At 37.1% G+C, this 23,791-nt stretch overlaps 1 protein-coding gene across 3 annotated transcripts in view; it reads right to left on the bottom strand.

Annotated features, from left to right (window-relative positions):
- The window catches only part of tgfb2 (transforming growth factor, beta 2), a 170,656-nt gene that overhangs the window by 92,193 nt on the left and 54,672 nt on the right, over positions 1-23,791 (bottom strand). The gene's annotated exons all lie outside the window — the stretch shown is intronic.

Here is a 23,791-nt window from a genome sequence, read left to right as displayed (position 1 = left end):
AGTATGAGGAAGTAGTTAAGTTTCAAAACCAAGCAAGTTTTAGCAGAGTTGTGGAAGTTTCCCATTCATTTCAATGGGACAAATTAAAGGAAAAAAGTGTAATATTTTAAAAAGTATAATAGTAATAAACACCAAAAGTCATAGCCTACGTCAGCAGAAAGAGCAGAACAGTATAGAGTTTGAACGGTGAAAATCGGCTGAAAACTGAGGGAGTAGTTAAGCGGCAAAAAACGTACGGAAGCAACCAGAATAAAGTATAATAAAGAAGAAAGAGAAACAGGAACTCAATAGTGTGGATGCCCTTTTAGGGCATCCACACAATAACTAGAAAAAATTGCATTTCCTGCGAAAATGCTGTGTGGATGCCTTAACGCTGAAGCTGTCTGCTGAAAAGCTGAAAAAGATGAAAAGTTGCAAAAAGTTGTATGGTGGTGAAAAAAAAAAAAAACGTCACCCTGAGCAGGATATTTGTATTTGTGTATTTCTCACATTCAGGATTCCCCTAGAACAAATGGCCATAATTTCCTAACCGTAGGGGCTACAACGCTCATTCTGACACCATTTTGTTCAGAAGAGATGGGGGAATCTGCAGGTCTTCTTAATTCAGAGATAAAATATAAATTATTGAAGATATATGACTTGTAATACACTGTAACTGAGTAGAGGCGAAGCAAAACTGCCTTGACTTGCCCTCAAACAACGTTTTGTAACTCTAAATCTATATGGAGCATCAAAATCATTCTTTCACCGTAAGAAACAGCAGGCTTTGGTGAACAGTCATGGGAATTTTCAGGTCTCTGTTGAAATCCATCAAAAAGATATGACGAGAGAAAAAAGTGCCTCATTTCCAGAGTTTGAAATCTGAAGAGATCTGAGCAAGGCACGAATTTCCTACCCTCAAACAAATGTAATTCATGGCCAAACGGTAATAGGTGAGAAAAAAATTCTTGAATTGTGAGCATAAGGGGTGTCTGAAGATATATTGGCACAAGCGTCATGTCTCAACTTTGTTTCGTTAAGGAGATATGACGATTTGAAAATGCTTGTCATTAGAGAAATCCAGTGCTGATTCTGAACAAACTCTCCATTGAATCTCTAAGGAGACTTTACAGAATTGTGTTGCTCTGAGGAGATTTGCCAAAATTCTGTAATTCCCACAACGATGACAGTAACAATTTCTGAAAGCCAGCAAAAATACCTACGTTTTGATGTATAATTTGTGGGGGTTGAGTGGAAATTGAGCGAGTAGCAAGAAGTTGTTCAGACAAGAAGAGAAAATTCAGAAATTTCCACTGTCCACTCTGAGTTAATTGCATAGCAACCATAGCAACACATGTATTTTCTGAAAAATCACAATTTTGCAACTGAAAACTTAAGGTGGTATAAAATTAAAACGGTAGAAGATCTGAAAAAGCTGAATCACACAGGAATAGCCCAATAATCTGAGAACATTTTAAAGTTTGAATGGAGTTTCTAGGTGAAAGTATGAGGAAGCAGTTAAGTTTCAAAAACAAGCAAGTTTTAGCAGAGTTGTGGAAGTTTTCCATTCATTTCAATGGGACAAATTAAAGGAAAAAAGTGTAATATTTTAAAAAGTATAATAGTAATAAACACCAAAAGTCATAGCACACATTAGCAGAAAAAGCAGAACAGATTAGAGTTTGAACTGAGAAAATCGGCTGAAAACTGAGGGAGTAGTTAATCGGCAAAGAACGGAGCAACTAGAGGAATAATAAAGACTAGAAAAATTTGCATTTCCTGCGAAAATGCTGTGTGGATGCCTTAACGCCAAAGCTGTCTGCTGAAAATAGCTGAAAAAGATGAAAAGTTGCAAAAAATTGTATGGCGGTGAAGAACTGAAAATTCTGCTGAAAACAGGTGAAGAAGCACAAATTTTTGCTGAAAAGTGGTGAAAACCCAAATGTTCTACTGAAAAGGGGTAAAGATGGAGACATTTTTGCTGAAAAGTGGTAAAAAGAAATTTTGCTATGAGCAGGATTTGAACCTGGCCTTCCTGGTTTCAAGGCAGCTACTCATCTCACTGAGCCAAATTTATTCTCTCAAAGAAGAGGTGGATAGACTGACAATTCTGCTGAAATTATCAGAAGCTGCTGAGAATTGTGCTGATAACAGGCGAAAAGGATGAAAATTTTGCAGAAAAGAGGTGAATCAGCAGAATTTCTGCAGAAAAGAGGCAAAGAAGCAGAACGTTGCGCTGAAAAGAGGTGAATCAGCAGAGTTTCCGATGAAAAGAGTTTTTTTTCTGAAAACAGCCGAAAAAAGCTGGAATTTGTTCTAAAAAGGGGTGAAAAAAAAGAAAATTTTGCTGAAAAGGGGTGAAGAAGCTAAAGTATACCAAATCAAAGTATTTGTGCCAAAAAATAGTATTTCTGCCATATTTGTGCAACAAAAGTTACCACATTACAACATGAATACGGATTAAAGATGAAAGAAACTGGCAACAAATTCCTCCACTACAAACCAGTCTGATACCACTTCTTTGCAGTGTTCACGTTTACTAAGGCACTACCCAAAAGGCGCCACAAGAGGGCACTCCAACACAAGAGATGACCTATGTACACTGATGCACTTAGTAACAGTCAGCCTCCTACTTAGCCACTACGTAATACAGCGATATTACTGTGCACAAATTCACAAAAATTTGTAGGGGGAACAAACAAAGCAGGAACTAGCCCAAAACAATAAAATAACTGGGCTGCCATAGCTATCTCTAACTAGCACATACGCTAAAAGTAACTAAAACCAATACACACAAGTAGCAGGGTAAACATCTTAAGCATGGAACATTAACTCACGTTTATGTGACACACACCATCCCCAACAAATATTCCCTCACTGCTCAGTGGCTGCTGGGTAATGCAGCTCACAATAGCACAGGTTTTTCTACAAGCACAAATACTATAACATAGCAGAAGTACTGTGATTTTGTTGAAATACTATGCTTTAGGATATATACTATGATTTAGCAGAAATACTATGTTTTAGGACATATACTATGATTTGGCTCAAATACTATGATAAAGCAGCAATACTATGTTTTGGCACAAATACTATAATTGAGTGCAAGTACTTTAAGATAACAGAAATACTATGATTTAGCAGAAATACAATGTTTTTGCAGAAACACTGTAATTTCACTCAAATACTTTGAAATAGCCGTAATACTATGATTTGGCAGAACAGAAACAGAAATTCTACGACTTAGTTGTAATACTATAACATAACAGAAATATTAATTGGGCACAAATACTATAATTTGGCACAAGTACCATGTTTTGGCCAAATCCCATAATTTGGCACAAATACTATGATTTGGCAGACACTATGATTTAGCAGAGATAATATGATTTGGCAGAAATACTCAACTTTGGCACAAATACTATAATTGAGTACTTTAAGATGAGAGAAATACTATGATTTAGCAGAAATACAATGTTTTTGCAGAAACACTGTAATTTCACTCAAATACTATGAAATAGCAGTAATACTATGATTTGGCAGAAATACTATGTTTCAGTACAAATACTATGACAAAGCAAAAATACTATGACTTAGAAGTAATACTATAACAAAAGGGATTCCTCAAAATACTATGAAATTGCAGTAATTCTATGATTTGGCAGAAATACTGTACTTTGTACAAATACAATGCTTTGGTACAAATACTATATTTTGATTTGAATTCTATGATTTGGCACGAGTAGTATGATTTAGTACAAATACTACGAATTGGCAGAAATACTGTGACTTAGTAGTAATACTATAACATAACAGATATACTGTGATGTTGAAGACATTTTTGCACATATGCTACGATTTCGCTCAAATACTAAGAAATTGCAGTAATACTCTGAAGGAATACTATGATTTGGTAGAAATACTATGCCTTAGTAGTAATACTATAACATAACAGATATACTATGATTTTGCAGACAGTCTATGTTTTCGCACAACTAGCACAATGATTTGGCACAAATACTATGTTTCAGTACAAATACTATGATTTGGCAATAATACTGCGTTTCAGCACAACTACTGAGATTTGATTGAAATACTATGATTTAGAAGAAATACTATGACTTCGTACAAATACTACTATGTTTTGGTTCGAATACTATGATTTGCAAAAAATACTATGATTTGGCACAAGTACCATGATTTAGTACAAATACTACGAATTGGCAGAAATACTGTGACTTACTAGTAATACTTAAACATAACAGATATACTGTGATGTGTTTGGCACATATACTATAATCAGCAGATATACTATAACATAACAGAAATTCTACGACTTAGTAGTAATACTATAACATAACAGAAATTTTAATTGGGCAAAAATAACATGATCTGGCACAAATACCATGATTTGGCAAAAAAATACCATGATTTGGCACAAATACAATCATATGGCAGAAATACTATGATTGGGTACAAATACTGTGATTTGGCACAAGTACTATGACTTAGTACAAATACTATGATTTGGCACAAATACTATGATTTAGCAGAAATACTATGTTTTAACATAAATAATATCTTTTGACAGAAATTTCTGCTAAAAGGTACTATTTCTGCTTTTTAGCAGAAATACTGCAATTTTGCATAAATACTATGATTTGGGATGAATACTATGAATTGGCAGATATACTATATTCAGCACATATAATATAACATAACAGAAATACCTCCACCTACTAGTAATACTATAACATATCGGAAATGTCATGATTTGACAAAAAAACCATGATTTGGCACAAATACCATGATTTCTCAAAAATACTATGATTACCCAGAATTACTATGATTGAGCAGAAGAACTAAGATGTAGTAGAAGTACTTTGATTTAGCAGAAATACTATTATGGAGGAGTAATACTTTAACATGGGAGAAATATTGATACACACACACATACACAGAGCCTAAAGGGAGCAGTGGCTGTTAAGAGTCTGGGCTTGGTATATCTAGGTCAGTTAAATTGGCTGCACCTGCTGTAATCAGCCCTTACAAACACAGACACACAGAGAAGTGTGAGTCTTCTTCAGTGTATTTCTCACATTCAGGACTCCCCTCGAACAAATGGCCATAATTTCCTAACCATAGGGGCTAGAATGCTCATTCTGACACCGTTTTGTTCAGGAGAGATGGGGGAATCTGCAGGTCTTCATAATTCAGAGATAAAATATAAATTATTGAAGATATATGACTTGTAATACACTGTAACTGAGTAGAGGCAAAGCAAAACTGCCTTGACTTGCCCTCAAACAAGGTTTTGTAACTCTAAATCTATATGGAGCATCAAAATCATTCTTTCACCGTAAGAAACAGCAGGCTTTGGTGAACAGTCATGGAAATTTTAGGTCTCTGTGGAAATCCATCAAAAAGATATGACGAGAGAAAAAAGTGGTTCATTTCCAGAGTTTGAAATCTGAACAGATCTGAGCGAATGACGAATTTCCTAATCTCAAACAAGTGTAACTCATCTCAGAACGGTAATAGTTGAGAAAAAACTTCTTGAATTGTGAGCATCAGGAGTGTCTGAAGATATATTTGCACAAGCCTCATGTCTCAACTTTGTTTCGTTAAGGAGATATGACGATTTGAAAATGCCTCTCATTAGAGAATTCCAGCGCTGATTTTGAACAAACTCTCCATTGACTTTCTATGGAGCTTTTTAAGACTTTGTGTTCCTCTGAGGAGATTTGCAAAAAAACTGTAAATCCCAAAAGAATGATAGTGACATTTTCTGAAATCCAGCAAAAATACCTATGTTTTGATCTATAATTTGTGGGGGTTGAGTGGAAATTGAGCGAGTTGCAAGAAGTTGTTCAGACATGAAGAGAAAATTCAGAAAGGACAAGTGCACACTCTGAGTTAATTGCATAGCAACCATAACAACGCATGTATTTTCTGAAAAATCACAATTCAACAAGGTATAAAATTAAAACGGTAGAAGATCTGAAAAAGCTGAATCATACAGGAATAGCCCAATAATCTGAGAACATTTTAAAGTTTCAATGGAGTTTCTGGGTGAAAGTATGAGGAAGTAGTTAAGTTTCAAAAACAAGCAAGTTTCAGCAGAATTTCTGAAGATTTCCATTCATTTCAATGGGACAAATTAAAGGAAAAAAGTGTAATATTTTAAAAAGTATAATAGTAATAAACACCACAAGTCATAGCCTACGTCAGCAGAAAGAGCAGAACAGTATAGAGTTTGAACGGTGAAAATCGGCTGAAAACTGAGGGAGTAGTTAAGCGGCAAAAAACGTACGGAAGCAACCAGAATAAAGTATAATAAAGAAGAAAGAGAAACAGGAACTCAATAGTGTGGATGCCTTTGAAGGCATCCACACAATAAAGAAGAAAGAGAAACAGGAACTCAATAGTGTGGAAGCCCTTTTAGGGCATCCACACAATAAAGAGAAACAGGAACTCAATAGTGTGGAAGCCCTTTTAGGGCATCCACACAATAATAAAGAATAAAGAGAAACAGGAACTCAATAGTGTGGATGCCTCCAGCATCCACACAATAAAGAGAAACAGGAACTCAATAGTGTGGAAGCCCTTTTAGGGCATCCACACAACTAGAAAAATTTGCATTTCCTGCGAAAATGCTGTGTGGATGCCGGAACGCTGAAGCTGTCTGCTGAAAATGACTGAAAAAGATGAAAAGCTGCAAAAGCTGTATGACAGTAAAGAAACTGAAAAATTATGCTGAAAACAAGTGAAAAAAACAGAAACTTTTGCTGAAAAGAGGTGAAAAGGCAAAGATTCTGCTTCAAAGGGGTACAGAAGTTCAAATTTGTACTGAAAAGAGGTGAAAGGGTTTCCTCTGAAATGAGCAGAAGATACTGAGATTTGTATTGATAAGAGGTGAAAGACTGAAAATTCTGCTTAAAATAGGTGAATCAGCAGAATGTCTGTAAAAAAGAGATTTCTGTTGAAAACACCTGAAAAATCTGGGATTTGTGCTGAAAAGGGGTGAAAAAACTCACAATTCTGCTGAAACGGGGTGAAGAAGAGGTGTTGGGCTGTTGAGAAGAGTTAAATAAGTTGAACTGACAAATGCGATGATATGGCACAAATACTATGAATTGGTTCAAATGCTATGATTTGAAACAAATACTTTAATTTGGCAGAAATACTATTATTTAGTTGAAATACTATGATTTACCAGAAATACTATGCCTTAGTAGTAATACTATAACATAACAGATATATGATGATTTTGCAGACATTCTGGTTTTACACAAATACTATAATGTGGCAGAAATACTATTTTTTTAGCACAAATACTATGATTTGCTATAAATACTATGATTTGGAACATATATTGTATTCAGCAGATATACTATAACAAAATAGAGAGTCTACGACTTAGTAGTAATACTAAAACATAATAGATATCCTATGATTTTGCAGACAGTCTATGTTTTGGGACAACTAGCACAATGTGGCAGAAATACTATGATTTGGCACAAATACTATAATTTAGTAGAAATACTCTTATTGGCAGAAAAACTATGTCTCTCTATGATTTGGCAATAATACTGCGTTTCAGCAAAACTACTGAGATTTGATTGAAATACTATGATTTAGAAGAAAAACTATGACTTCGTACAAATACTATGTTTTGGTTCAAATACTATGTTTTGGTTCAAATACTATGATTTGCAAAAAATACTATGATTTGGCACAAGTACCATGATTAGGTACAAATACTACGAATTGGCAGAAATACTGTGACTTAGTAGTAATACTTTAACATAACAGATATATACGGTGATTTAACAGAAAATATGTTTTTGCACAAATACTACGATTTTGCTCAAATACTATGAAATTGCAGTAATACTATGATTTTGAAGGAATACTATGATTAGGTAGAAATACTATGCCTTAGTAGTAATACTATAACATAACAGATATACTGTGATTTTGCAGACATTCTATGTTTTTGCACAAATACTACGATTTTGCTGAAATACTATGAAATTGCAGTAATACTATGATTTTGAAGGAATACTATGATTTGGTAGAAATACTATGCCTTAGTAGTAATACTATAACATAGCAGATATAATGTGATTTTGCAGACATTGTATGTTTTTGCACAAATACTACAATTTGGCAGAAATACTATGTTTGGGCACAAATACTATGATTTGTTATAAATACTATGATTTGGCAGATATACTATATTCAGCAGATATACTATAACATAACAGAAATTTTAATTGGGCAAAAATAACATGATTTGGCACAAATACCATGATTTGGCAAAAAAATACCATGATTTGGCACAAATACGATGATATGGCAGAAATACTATGATTGGGTTCAAATACTTTGATTTGGCACAAGTACTATAACTTAGTACAAATACTATGATTTGGCACAAATACTATGATTTAGCAGAAATACTATGTTTTAACATAAATAATATCTTTTGACAGAAATTTCTGCTAAAAGGTACTATTTCTGCTATTTAGCAGAAATACTGTAATTTTGCATAAATACTATGATTTGGGATAAATACTATGATTTGGCAGATATACTATATTCAGCACATATACTATAACATAACAGACACTCCTCCACTTAGTGGTAATACTATAACATAAAGTAAATATTATGGTTTGGCCCCAAAACCATGATTTGGCACAAATACCATGATTTCTCAAAAATACTATGATTTAGCAGAAATACTATGATTGAGCAGAAGTACTAAGATGTAGTAGAAGTACTTTGATTTAGCACAAATACTATTATGGAGGAGTAATACTTTAACATGGGAGAAATATTGACACACACACACACACACACACACATACACAGAGCCTAAAGGGAGCAGTGGCTGTTAAGAGTCTGGGCTTGGTATATCTAGGTCAGCTAAATTGGCTGCACCTGCTGTAATCAGCCCTTACACACACAGACACACAGAGAAGTATAAGTTTTCTGCAGTGTATTTCTCACATTCAGGATTCCCCTTGAACAAATGGCCATAATTTCCTAACCGTAGGGGCTAGAACGCTCATTCTGACACTGTTTTGTTCAGAAGAGGTGGGGAAATCTGCGGGTTTTCATAATTCAGAGATAAAATATAGATTCTTGAAGATATATGACTTGTAATACACTGTAACTGAGTAGAGGCAAAGCAAAACTGCCTTGACTTGCCCTCAAACAACGTTTTGTAACTCTAAATCTATATGGAGCATCAAAATCATTCTTTCACCATAAGAAACAGCAGGCTTTGGTGAACAGTCATGGGAATTTTCAGGTCTCTGTGGAAATCCATCAAAAAGATCTGACGAGAGAAAAAAGTGCCTCATTTCCAGAGTTTGAAATCTGAAGACATCTGAGCGAGAGACAAATTTCCTATCCTCAAACAAATGTAATTCATGGCCAAATGGTAATAGGTGAGGAAAAAGCTCTTGAAATGTGAGCATCAGGAGAGTCTGAAGATGTATTGGCACAAGCCTCATGTCTCAACTTTGTTTCGTTAAGGAGATATGATGATTTGAAAATGCATCTCATTAGAAAAATTCAGCGGTGATTTTGAACAAACTCTCCATTGAGTTTCTATGTAGAGTTTTCAGTCTTTGTGTTGCTCTGAGGAGATTTGCAAACAATGTGTAAATCCACAACAATGATAGTGACATTTTCTGAAAGCCAGCAAAAATACCTACGTTTTGATGTATAATTTGTGGGGGTTGAGTGGAAATTGAGCGAGTAGCAAGAAGTTGTTCAGACATGAAGAGAAAATTCAGAAAGGACAAGTGCACACTCTGAGTTAATTGCATAGCAACCATAACAACGCATGTATTTTCTGAAAAATCACAATTTTGCTACTGAAAACTTAAAGAGGTATAAGATTAAAACAGTAGAAGATCTGAAAAAGCTGAATCATACAGGAATAGCCCAATAATCTGAGAACATTTTAAAGTTTGAATGGAGTTTCTAGGTGAAAGTATGAGGAAGTAGTTAAGTTTCAAAAACAAGCAAGTTTTAGCAGAATTGTGGAAGTTTTCCATTCATTTCAATAGGACAAATTAAAGGAAAAAAGTGTAATATTTTAAAAAGTATAATAGTAATAAACACCAAAAGTCATAGCAGTCGTTAGCAGAAAGAGCAGAACAGTTTAGAGTTTGAACGGAGAAAATCGGCTGAAAACTGAGGGAGTAGTTAATCGGCGAAATACGGAGCAACTAGAAGAATAAAGTATAAAGAACTAGAAAAATTTGCATTTCCTGCGAAAATGCTGTGTGGATGCCTTAACGCTGAATCTGTCTGCTGAAAAGCTGAAAAAGATGAAAAGTTGCAAGAAGTTGTATGGTGGTGAAAAAAAAATGTCTCACTGAGCAGGCTTCAAACCTGGCCCTCCTGGGCTCAAGGCAGAGACTCATCTCACTGTGCCAAGCTCACTCTCACAAAGAAAGAGATGGAGAGACTGACAATTATGGTGGAATGAGCAGAAGCTGCTTAGAATTGTGCTGATAAGAGGTAAAAGGGCTGAAAATTTTGCAGAAAAGAGGTAAATCAGTAGAATTTCGGCAGAAAAGAGGCAAAGAAGCAGAACATTGGGCTGAAAAGAGGTGAATCAGCAGAATTTCTGCTGAAAAGAGGCAGAACAACCTGGTTCTGCTCAAATTCACCAATCAGAGGTAGTGCTTCTGTCTGCTTCATCAGGCTGTGTACTTGTATATATTTCTGCCATGGAGCGTTAACAAGAATCTGAGGTCCATTTTAGAAAAGATGCTAAAATCATAAAACCTTGCAGAATTTAATAAATTAGCAAAATAAATTTGCAGAAAAGAGGTGAATCAGCAGAGTTCCTGCTGAAAAGAGGTTTTTTTTTTTTCTGAAAACAGCCAAAAAAGCTGGAATTTGTGCTGAAAAGGGCTGAAAAAAAAGAAAATTTTGCTGAAAAGGGGTGAAGAAGCTAAAGTATACCAAATCAAAGTATTTGTGCCAAAACATAGTATTTCTGCCATATTGTGGTATTTGTGCCACAAAAGTTACTACATTACAACATGAATACGGATTAAAGATGAAAGAAACTGGCAACAAAGTCCTCCACTACAAACCAGTCTGATACCACTTCTTTGCAGTGTTCACGTTTACTAAGGCACTACCCAAAAGGCGGCACAAGAGGGCACTCCAACACAAGAGATGACCTATGTACACTTATGCACTTAGTAACAGTCAGCCAAAAAGTTGTATGGTGGTGAAAAAAAAATGTTGCCCTGGGCAGGATTCGAACCTGGCTCTCCTAGTTTCAAGGCAGCTACTCATCTCACTGAGCCAAACTCTTTCTCACAAAGAGGAGGTGGAGAGATGGACAATTCTGCTGAAATGAGCAGAAGCTGCTGAGAATTGTGCTGATAAGAGGTGAAAGGGCTGAAAATTTTGCAGAAAAGAGGTGAATCAGCAGAATTTCTGCAGAAAAGAGGCAAAGAGGCAGAACGTTGCGCTGAAAAGAGGTGAATCAGCAGAGTTTCTGCTGAAAAGAGTTTTTTTCTGAAAACAGCCAAAAAAGCTGGAAGTTGTGCTGAAAGGGGGGGAAAAATCAACATTTTGCTGAAAAGGGGTGAAGAAGCTAAAGTATACCAAATCAAAGTATTTGTGCCAAAACATAGTATTTCTGCCATATTGTGGTATTTGTGCAACAAAAGTTACTACATTACAACATGAATACAGATTAAAGATGAAAGAAACTGGCAACAAATTCCTCCACTACAAACCAGTCTGATACCAGTTCTTGCAGTGTTCACGTTTACTAAGGCACTACCCAAAAGGCGCCACAAGAGGGCACTCCAACACAAGAGATGACCTATGTACACTGATGCACTTAGTAACACTCGGCCTCCTACTTAGCCACTAAGTAATACAGCGATATTACAGTGTACAAATTGACATAAATTTGCAGGGGGAACAAACAAAGCAGGAACAAGCCCAAAACAATCAAATAACTGGGCTGCCATAGCTATCGCTAACTAGCACATACGCTAAAGGTAACTAAAACCGATACACACAAGTAGCAGGGTAAACATCTTAAGCATGGAACATTAACTCACGTTTATGTGATACACACCATCCCCAACAAGTACAGGATGGGCTATTTGCTCCCCTTCCCAGCAGCTCTCTCCTCAATCGTTAGCCCAGGAACAAAGGAAGACCATCTAGCTCAGAAGTGCCATGAATTCTCTCACTGATCAGAGGCTGCTGGGTAATGTAGCTCACAATAACACAGGTTTTTCTACAAGCACAAATACTAGAACATAGCAGAAATACTGTGATTTTGTTGAAATACTATGCTTTAGGACAAATACTATGATTTGGCAGTAATACTATGTTTTAGGACATATACTATGATTTGGCTCAAATACTATGATATAGCAGCAATACTATGTTTTGGTACAAATGCTGCGCTTAGGCACAAATATTATGATTTGGCAGACACTATGATTTAGCAGAGATAATATGATTATGTTTTTGCAGAAACACTGTAATTTCACTCAAATACTTTGAAATAGCCGTAATACTATGATTTGGCAGAACATAACAGAAATTCTACGACTTAGTAGTAATACTATAACATAACAGAAATATTAATTGGGCACAAATACTATAATTTGGCACAAGTACCATGTTTTGGCAAAATCCCATAATTTGGCACAAATACTATGATTTGGCAGACACTATGATTTAGCAGAAATATAATGATTTTGCAGAAACACTGTAATTTCACTCAAATACTATGAAATAGCAGTAATACTATGATTTGGCAGAAATACTATGTTTCAGTACAAATACTATGACAAAGCAGAAATACTATGATTTAGAAGTAATACTATAACAAAAGGGATTCCTCAAAATTACTATGAAATTGCAGTAATTCTATGATTTGGCAGAAATACCGTACTTCGTACAAATACAATGCTTTGGTACAAATACTATATTTTGATTTGAATACTATGATTTGGCACGAGTAGTATGATTTATTGCAAATACTACGAATTGGCGGAAATACTGTGACTTAGTAGTAAAACTATAACATAACAGATATATGGGATATTGCTCCACGAGACTTTTTTGTATATCTTGATATCTTACATGAGCTTACCAGGTTTCAACCTCATAGATGAAAGAGAGCAGGGGCTGATGTTTTGAAATTTTGTAGGGGGTGCTGTGGAGCCATTTTGCAATTTTCCATAAAAATTATCACATAACAAGAAAGCCTTCATCACATTGGAGGTGGGGGCCAAACTTCAAGAGTTTTTGAACTTTCCAAGCCCCTCAAAAGCCACTTCATCTTTCATGGTGAACCGCCATGCCACCAGGGTGCGCCGTTCACTTTAAACTCACAATTTTCTCACTGAAGCATCATGAGGGACTGATGTTAATATTTACCGCTTTTGAGGTGGACCTGATGAACCTGTGAAAATCAGTATATCAAAGTGAAAGACATGACATTTCCTGTTCCCACTAGGTGGCGCTCTGCATATTCCTGATAATGGAATCAAACCTTCGCACTTTTAGTGCTCGGGCCCTAATAATAATAAACGGAGCAGATACAATAGGGCCTTCGCACTTTTAGTGCTCGGGCCCTAATTGTGTGGATGCCTTCAAAGGCATCCACACTATTGAGTTCCTGTTTCTCTTTATTCTTGAGTTCCTGTTTCTCTTTATTCTTTATTATTGTGTGGATGCCTCATGGCATCCACACTATTGTTTTCCTGTTTCTCTTTATTCTTTATTATTCTGGTTGCTTCCGTACGTTTTTCGGCACTTAACTACTCCCTCAGTTTTCAGCCGATTTTCTCAGTTCAAACTCTAAACTGTTCTGCTCTTACTGCTAATTCCAGCTATGACTTTTGGTGTTTATTACTATTATACTTTTTAAAATATTACACTTTTTTCCTTTAATTTGTCCCATTGAAATGAATGGAAAACTTCCACAATTCTGCTAAAACTTTCTTGGTTTTCAAACTTAACTGCTTCCTCATACTTTCACCTAGAAACTCCATTCAAACTTTAAAATGTTCTCAGATTATTGGGCTATTCCTGTGTGATTCAGCTTTTTCAGATCTTCTACCGTTTTAATCTTATCTCTCTTTAAGTTTTCAGTTCCAAAATTGTGATTTTTCAGAAAATACATGCGTTGCTATGGTTGCTATGCAATTAACTCAGAGTGTGTGCTGGTCTGTTCTGAATTTTCTCTTCATGTCTGAACAACTTCTTGCTACTCGCTCAATTTCCACTCAACCCCCACAAATTATACATCAAAACGTAGGTATTTTTGCTGGCTTTCAGACAATGTTACTATCTTTATTGTGAGATTTACCGTTTTTTCGCAATTTGCCTCGAAGTGACACAAGGTCTGACAAGTTCCCATTCAAAGTCTATAGGGAGGTTTTGAAATTCAGAGCTGAAATTCTGTAACGGGAGGCATTTTCAAATCGCCATATCTCTTTAACAAAGCAAAGTTAGGACATGAGGCTTGTGCCAATATATCTTCAGACACTGCTGACACTCACAGTGGAAGCAGTTTTTACAATTATCTTACCGTTGAGCAATGAATTACGTTTGTTCCAGGGGTGGAAATCTGTCCTTCTCTCCGTCTTTAAACTCTGGAAATGAAGCCGTTTCTTCTCTCGTCATATCTCCGCGACAGAGGTACAAAGAGCAATGAAAATCGCAGTCAAAGTACACCAAAGTCCGCTGATTCACCCAGTACAAGAATTATGCTGCTAGCCCTCCTAGTTTTTGAGTTACACGACGTTTTGTAACACCAAAAACCGGCGTTTTTCGCCTTTCACCGCGATCTATTTCTGACTGCTGAAGTCTCTGTCTTTCAGGCCGCCGCCCCCTTTCCAGGTGGCGCAATCAGTAATGACACGGCTCTGCAGCACAAAGGTCGTGGGTTCAAACCCAGCTTGGCCAACGTGGTTTTTTTTCACTACAAAAATCACAGACCTGTAATTTATATTGATCATTTATTACAATTCTGCAAAGTTTTGTGAGTTTAGCAGTTTTTCTAATATGGGCCGAAATACATACAAGTACACAGCCTAATGAAGCAGACAGAGGCTGTAGCTCTGATTGGTGAATTTGAGCAGAACCAGGTTGTTCTGCCTCTTTTTTGCAGACATTATGCTCATTCACCTCTTTTCAGCGCAACGTTCTGCTTCTTTGCCTCTTTTCTGCAGAAATTCTGCTGATTCATCTCCTTTCTGCAAAATTTTCAGCCTTTTCACCTTTTTCAATGCTTTCATCTTTTTCAAATCATAGAGTTAAACTCAAAATATAGTATTTTTACCAAAGCATTGTATTTGTACGAAGTACAGTATTTCTGCCAAATCATAGAATTACTGCAATTTCATAGTATTTTGAGGAATCCCTTTTGTTATAGTATTACTTCTAAGTCATAGTATTTCTGCTTTGTCATAGTATTTGTACTGAAACATAGTATTTCTGCCAAATCATAGTATTACTGCTATTTCATAGTATTTGAGTGAAATTACAGTGTTTCTGCAAAAACATTGTATTTCTGCTACTGTATTTCCGCTGTATTACGTAGTGGCAAAGTAGGAGGCTGACTGTTACTAAGTGCATCAGTGTACATAGGTCATCTCTTGTGTTGGAGTGCCCTCTTGTGGCGCCTTTTGGGTAGTGCCTTACTAAATGTGAAAATGTGAACACTGCAAAGAAGTGGTATCAGACTGGTTTGTAGTGGAGGAATTTGTTGCCAGTTTCTTTCATCTTTAATCCCTATTCATGTTGTAATGTAGTAGTACCACAATATGGCAGAAACACTATGTTTTGGCACAAATACTTTGATTTGGTATACTTTAGCTTCTTCACCCCTTTTCAGCACAAATTCCTGCTTTTTTGTCTGTTTTCAGAAAAAAAAACTCTTTTCAGCAGAAACTCTGCTGATTCATCTCTTTTCAGCGCAAGTTTCTGCTTCTTTGCCTCTTTTCTACAGAAATTCTGCTGATTCACCTCTTTTCTGCAAAATTTTCAGCCTTTTCACCTCTTATCAGCACAATAAATTTGCAGAAATATATACAAGTACACAGCCTGATGAGGCAGACAGAAGCAGTACCTCTGATTGGTGAATTTGAGCAGAACCAGGTTGTTCTGCCTCTTTTCAGGAGAAATTGTGCTGATTCACCTCTTTTCAGCGCAACGTTCTGCTTCTTTGCCTCTTTTTTGCAGAAATTCTGCTGATTCACCTCTTTTCTGCAAAATTTTCAGCAATTTCACCTCTTTTCAGCGCAATGTTCTGCTTCTTTGCCTCTTTTCTGCAGAAATTCTGCTGATTTACCTCTTTTCTGCGAAATTTTCAGCGCTTTTATGTTTTTCATGACAATTCTCAGCAGCCTCTGCTCATTCCACCATAATTCTCAGTCTCTCCATCTCTTTCTTTGTCAGAGTGAGTTTGGAACAGTGAGACGAGTTGCTCCCTTAAGCCCAGGAGAGCCAGGTTCAAATCCTGCTTAGGACAACATTTTTTTTTTTCACCACCATACAACTTTTGCTACTTTTCATCTTTTCAGCAGACAGCTTCAGCGTTAAGGCATCCACACAGCATTTTCGCAGGAAATGCAATTTTTTCTAGTTCTAGTTGCTTCCGTACGTTTTTTGCCGTGGATCTACTCCCACAGTTTTCAGCCGATTTTCTCAGTTCAAACTCTAAAATGTTCTGCTCTTTCTGCTAATGATGGCTATGACTTTTGGTGTTTATTACTATTATACTTTTTAAAATATTACACTTTTTTCCTTTAATTTGTCCCATTGAAATGAATGGAAAACTTCCACAATTCTGCTAAAACTTGCTTGGTTTTGAAACTTAACTACTTCCTCATACTTTCACCTAGAAACTCCATTCAAACTTTAAAATGTTCTCAAAGTATTGGGCTATTCCTGTGTGATTCAGCTTTTTCAGACCTTCTACCGTTTTAATCTTATCTCTCTTTAAGTTTTCAGTTGCAAAGTTGTGATTTTTCAGAAAATACATGCGTTGCTATGGTTGCTATGCAATTAACTCAGAGTGTGTGCTGGTCTGTTCTGAATTTTCTCTTCATGTCTGAACAACTTCTTGCTACTCGCTCAATTTTCACTCAACCCCCACAAATTATACATCAAAACGTAGGTATTTTTGCTGGCTTTCAGACAATGTCACTATCTTTATTGTGAGATTCACAGTTTTTTTGCAATGTACCTCGAAGTGACACAAGGTCTGACAAGTCCCCTTTCAAAGTCTATGGGGAGGTTTTGAAATTCAGAGCTGAAATTCTGTAACGGGAGGCATTTTGAAGTCGCCATATCGCCTTAACAAAGCAAAGTTAGGACATGAGGCTTGTGCCAATATATCTTCAGACACTCACAGTGGAAGCAGTTTTTTCATTCATCTTACCGTTGAGCCATAAATTACGTTTGTTTGAGGGGTGGAAATCAGTCCTTCTCTCAGTCTTCAAACTCTGGAAATGAAGCCGTTTCTTCTCTCGTCATATCTCCGCGACGGAGGTACAAAGAGCTATGAAAATCGCAGTCAAAATACACCAAAGTCCGCTGATTCACCCAGTACAAGAATTATGCTGCTAGCCCTCCTAGTTTTTGAGTTACACGACGTTTTGTAACTCCAAAAAACGGCGCTTTTCGCCGCTCACCGTGATCTATCTTCTGACTCGTCATGTCTATGTTTTTCAGCCGCCTGCCCCCGTCCCAGGTGGCGCAATCAGTAATGACACGGCTCTGCATCTCAAAGGTCGTGGGTTCAATCCCACCTTGTTCAACATTTTTTTTTCACTACAAATTTATACACTATCACAGACCTGTAATTTATATTGATCATTTATTACAATTCTGCAAAGTTTTATGATTTTAGCAGCTTTTCTAATATGGACCGAAATACATACAAGTACACAGCCTAATGAAGAAGACAGAGGCAGTACCTCTGATTGGTGAATTTGAGCAGAACCAGGTTGTTGTGCCTCTTTTCAGCAGAAATTCTGCTCATTCACCTCTTTTCAGCGCAACGTTCTGCTTCTTTGCCTCTTTTCTGCAGAAATTCTGCTGATTCATCTCTTTTCTGCTCATTTCAGCCTTTTCACCTTTTCAATGCTTTCATCTTTTTCAAATCATAGAGTTAAACTCAAAATATAGTATTTTTACCAAAGCATTGTATTTGTACGAAGTACAGTATTTCTGCCAAATCATAGAATTACTGCAATTTCATAGTATTTTGAGGAATCCCTTTTGTTATAGTATTACTTCTAAGTCATAGTATTTCTGCTTTGTCATAGTATTTGTACTGAAACATAGTATTTCTGCCAAATCATAGTATTACTGCTATTTCATAGTATTTGAGTGAAATTACAGTGTTTCTGCAAAAACATTGTATTTCTGCTACTGTATTTCCGCTGTATTACGTAGTGGCAAAGTAGGAGGCTGACTGTTACTAAGTGCATCAGTGTACATAGGTCATCTCTTGTGTTGGAGTGCCCTCTTGTGGCGCCTTTTGGGTAGTGCCTTAGTAAACGTGAACACTGCAAAGTAGTGGTATCAGACTGGTTTGTAGTGCAGGAATTTGTTGCCAGTTTCTTTCATCTTTAATCCGTATTCATGTTGTAATGTAGTAGTACCACAATATGAAAGTTTTGGCACAAATACTTTGATTTGGTATACTTTAGCTTCTTCACCCCTTTTCAGCAAAATTTTCATTTTTTTCAACCCTTTTCAGCACAAATTCCAGCTTTTTTGGCTGTTTTCATAAAAAAAAAATATTTTCAGCAGAAACTCTGCTGATTCATCTCTTTTCAGTGCAAGTATCTGCTTCTCTGCCTCTTTTCTACAGAAATTCTGCTGATTCACCTCTTTTCTGCAAAATTTTCAGCCTTTTCACCTCTTATCAGCACAATTGTTAACGCTCCATGGCAGAAACAAGTACACAGCCTGATGAAGCAGACAGAGGCAGTACCTCTGATTGGTGAGATTGAGCAGAACCAGGTTGTTCTTTCATTTCATTTCTTTATTTATTTCACACATGATTGAACAGTGTTTCTTTTTCTACATACAGAACCTTCTGCCTCTTTTCAGCAGAAATTCTGCTGATTCACCTCTTTTCAGCGCAACATTCTGCTTCTTTCCCTCTTTTCTGCAGAAATTCTGCTGAGTCACCTCTTTTCTGCAAAATTTTCAGCCTGTTCACCTCTCATCAGCACAATTCTCAGCAGCTTCTGCTCATTTCAGCAGAATTGTCCGTCTGTCCATCTTTTCTCTGTGAGAATGAGTTTGGCTCAGTGAGATGAGTTGCTGCCTTCAGCCCAAGAGGGCCAGGTTCAAATCTTGCTCATGGCGACATTTTTTTTTTCACCACCATACAACTTTTTGCAACTTTTCATCTTTTTCAGCTTTTCAGCAGACAGCTTCAGCGATAAGGCATCCACACAGCATTTTCGCAGGAAATGCAATTTTTTCTAGTTAAAGGTTATGGTTGAAAAACATCATGTCAATCTGATTTATCACTTCATTTTATGTCAGACAAAACTATCCATCTTGATGTCATGTTAATATAATTTCTACACAGGTTTTCAGCCATTATTTTGAGTCCTCAAATACATGTAATTATTAAACAAATTTGATTTACTGTTTAGCAATTTTGATTCATTTGTAATTATTAATACAGGATAAATAAGCAGCCAAGGCCTATTGCAACATAACTAAGAGAGGATTCAAGGTAACCTGATCCAGTGCTAACTATATCCTTTGAAAAAAGGAAGGTTTTAAATCTAATCTTGAAAAAAACAGAAGGTGTCTGTCTCCAAAATCCAAGGTGGGAGCTGGTTCCACCTTACAGAGGACTGAAAGTTGAAGGCTCTGCCTCCTATTCAATTTTTAATTATCCCAGAAACCACAAGTAAGCCAGCAGTCTGACAGTAAAGTGCTCTGTTGAGTATAATTCACTCTCTGAAATGACTAGATATGGTATTGTGAATTCCTAAAGATGAAATGGACCCTGATTATTCAAAAACTTGAACGTGAGGAGAAGGATTTTAAACTCAATTCTGGATTTAACGGGCAGCCAGTGAAGAGAACCCACTACAGTGGTCCCTCGCTATAACGCATTTCAACTTTTGCGGCTTTGCTATTTCACAGATTTTTTTGTGCAATTTTGCATGCTTTTTTTTTTCTTTTTTCTTTTTTTTTTCACAGCACATTGTGTTCTGCGTCCTAATCAGTGTTGGTCAAGTTACTTGAAAAAAGTAATCAGTAACTAATTACTGATTACTTCCCCCAAAAAGTAATCCCGTTACTTTACTGATTACTTATTTTCAAAAAGTAATTACCTAGTTACTTAGTTACTTTTTAAAAACACGATTTACAACCTGAATAGGTAATAAAGCAATAGATCTTTCAGCCCAGTTCCACTTTTTCTGCATAATCCATCATACAAAATGTAATCAAATTGAAAAGTCTCTTTTTAAAACTTGGTTTTATTGGTTTTAATCTTTTAACTTTATGCATCAAGCAAAAATTAAATTATATGCAACATTCTCTGACTGGAAGAAATTTGTTTAACATTTAAACCTATTTTCTGCACATTCCAGCACATAAAATAAAATATTTTTTTGTGTTTACACTCAGTCTTTCAAATAAATGCAAGTGAAATACAGCAGAAAATAAACAAAATCAAAGACTCAGCGGTCCTGTTGCTCTATTTTCACCTGTATAGCAGGCGGATGTTTGCCCTGGTGCAGGTGTGCCGCAGCGGTCAGTGGAAGAATCCGCGAGTTTGTCTGTGAATTTCTCATTCCGTGGTAGCGTACTTGGTGCTTGCTCGGAAGTTAAGGGGTTTTTTCGCTGTAAAAAGAAGTTTTCTTCCCACGCAGTGAACAGCGGACGCTAATGTTTTTGTCACTTTTTACGGAATCAGACTCAAAGTAAGGTCAGTACTTCCATGCTTTAAACGCTGCACGCTCACGCTCATACTCTCTCCCGCACTCGATATATTATCCATTGTTGATCTGCACACAGCTGTTGCCACGAACGTCGCACTCGCTTACGTCATTGTCATGAGACACTCTCGCAAAAAAATCACGGTTTTAGTAACGCAGTAACGCAGCGTGCTTACGGGAAAGTAACAGTAATCTAATTACCGTTTTTGCAATAGTAATCCCTTACTTTACTCGTTACTTGAAAAAAGTAATCGGATTACAGTAACGCGTTACTTGTATTGCGTTACTGCCCATCTCTGGTCCTGATTGGCTGTAGACCATTGTCAGTTAATCTAGTGCTGTGTCTCCTGTATAGTACAGAATGGGTTCAGTTTGTCAAATTTACATAAATCTTCGATCGCTAACAGTGTGACTCTGAAGTGCTGTGCTGTATGTTTGTAAGTTTTCTCCCCAAAGAACACAACAATGTCAATGAAACGTTTTGCACCGTCAAAGGCACCTGCAGGTGCCTTTGGTTTCATTCTTTAATACTGGACTTATTTTTCTATGAAGGTTTGAACTTTGAGAGTGTTTAAACAAGAGAGAAAAGTGTGAAAATGTTCGTGCCTGTCTGAGAAAAGTGTATAAAGTGTGTAGTGAGGGGTTTACAGCCTTAAAACATCTAGAATAATTGTAAAAAATAAAGCTGGCTGCTTCGCGGATTTCACCTATCGCAGGTTATTTTTAGAACATAACTCCCGCAATAAACGAGGGACCACTGTATAGGAAAAATAGGTTTTCTCTTTCTAGTGCCTGTCAGTACTCTTGCTGTGCTTCCCAACTACATTCATACTCTGATGGATGCAAACTACAAATGAGAACAACTTGGGGTTAGTATCTTGCCCAAGGATACTTGGCATGCAGACTGGAGGAGCCAGGGATCGAACTAATAGCCTTCTGATCAGTAAATAACCTGCTCTACCTCCTGAGCTACAGCCATGGTGAGTAGACTAAATGACTTTCATGGATCAAACCCACTTTCTTGGGTGAGACGGGTCTGGTCACATCTGTCGTTGCTTCGTTCTCCACCTTACTAAGCATGGCGTTGTTTAATGCTTGGTCAGTAACAAATAAATCATTCTTACTGACTGACTTTATACAATCCAAAAATGTGGATTGTTATTTTTTTTTATTCCTGACTCAGTCCAGGCAGTGGTCCGCAGTAAGGTCCCCTTTACTGAAGGGGATAAGAGAGGGGCTCTTTTATCAGTCAGCCTTAATTAACAGTTTTACAGTCCTCACCATAGGTCCATGATTATATACGCTGTTTAAAGTGTTCCTGCAGAAAAATTGAAAGTCTAAAGAGAAATTAATTTACATATATTCCTATTATACTTGGCTGCATTCACAGCATTGTAAGATGGTGAATGTTGATGTACCCTTAGGCCCACTCCTCAATTCAGAGATGGTCTTTCCTTTTTCATGTAAATGGCCTCCTTGACTCCCCGCTAAAGCCAGCACTCCTTCCTGTCCAGGATGTGTACATCCTCATCATTGAAAGAGTGTCCACTGGCTTGTAGGTGTAAATAGACTGCAGAGTCCTGGCCTGACGGGTTATCTCTTCTGTGTTGTTATAGCCGCTTAGCCAGAGTTTGTTTGGTTTCCCCGTAAAAATCATGGCAATCCTCCTTGCACTTAACAGCATACACTATATTACTCTCTTTGTATCTGGGGACATGATCCTTGGGGTGGACCAATTTTTGGCGCAACGTGTTTTGGGGTTTAAAAGCCATGGAAACGCAGTATTTAGAAAAAATGCATCTCAACTGCTCCAATAATCCTGACACATAAGGGAAGGGCTGGAGCTTTCTTTATGCGCCTTCCCAGCTTTGACAAATGTCCAGCTGGGATAACAACATTTACTCAGTTCCTTCTTGATATGATCCTGATGTGTCCTGATGACACCCAGTTTGTGCTTCAGTGGATGATGAGAATCAGACCTTAAAAACTGAGCTGTATGCCAACACATTCTCATCCCAAATAGTAACATACCGACAATTTGTGACAATCGTTAGTATGTTACACGTTGGGAATGAGAGCGGGTTGGAATGAATCTATAAATGTTTTTCATGTGTTACATGAAAATAAACCGAACAAAAGATGCATGTTAAATCTTTTTCCAGGATGGCGGCACGAGCAGTCGCAGCGGCCCGGCGCTCTCCACAACTTAGCGGATTTCTTTTTATTTTGTGTAAAATTTTTTCACTTTTCCTTCGACATGCTGGAGCACATATGCAGGATAGTAAAACCGTACTGCTTGCGGTTATAAACCACAAAAACCTGCACACCTTTGCTAACAATGACTGGGACTCAATTCCCCCTGAGATCCGGAGGGACACAGACTCTAATTTCACCATACAACCGCTGAAGTGGCATAGGCAACGGAGGCACAGGAAACAGAGGAGGGGAAGAGAGCGGAGCTGAGGACCAGGCTACGTGCTAACCCACACAGACTGGCTATTCAGTGTCTCTTTCTCGCCAACTCACGGTCAATAAACAACAAGATGCATAAGCTACCACTGCAGATCACCTCGTGCTGTTTGGATTACTGTGTTATGATTATCACAGAGACTTGGCTAGACTCTTTTACCCCAGACACTGCAATCGAGCTAGCGGGACACGCTACATTCAGAGTGGACAGGAACAAAGAGTCTGGTAAGAAATGTCTGCTAGTGTTTGTAAACAATAATTATTGTACCAGCACCACAGTTAAAGTTGTCCACTGCTGCCCGGACATAGAGTACATGATGGTTCAGTGTAGACCC

This window comes from Pelmatolapia mariae, linkage group LG10_11, assembly GCF_036321145.2.
Source record: "Pelmatolapia mariae isolate MD_Pm_ZW linkage group LG10_11, Pm_UMD_F_2, whole genome shotgun sequence".
In the NCBI taxonomy this organism is placed as follows: domain Eukaryota; kingdom Metazoa; phylum Chordata; class Actinopteri; order Cichliformes; family Cichlidae; genus Pelmatolapia; species Pelmatolapia mariae.
The sequence above is the reverse complement of the archived record's forward strand: the minus strand, read 5'-3'. Positions and strand labels throughout refer to the sequence as shown.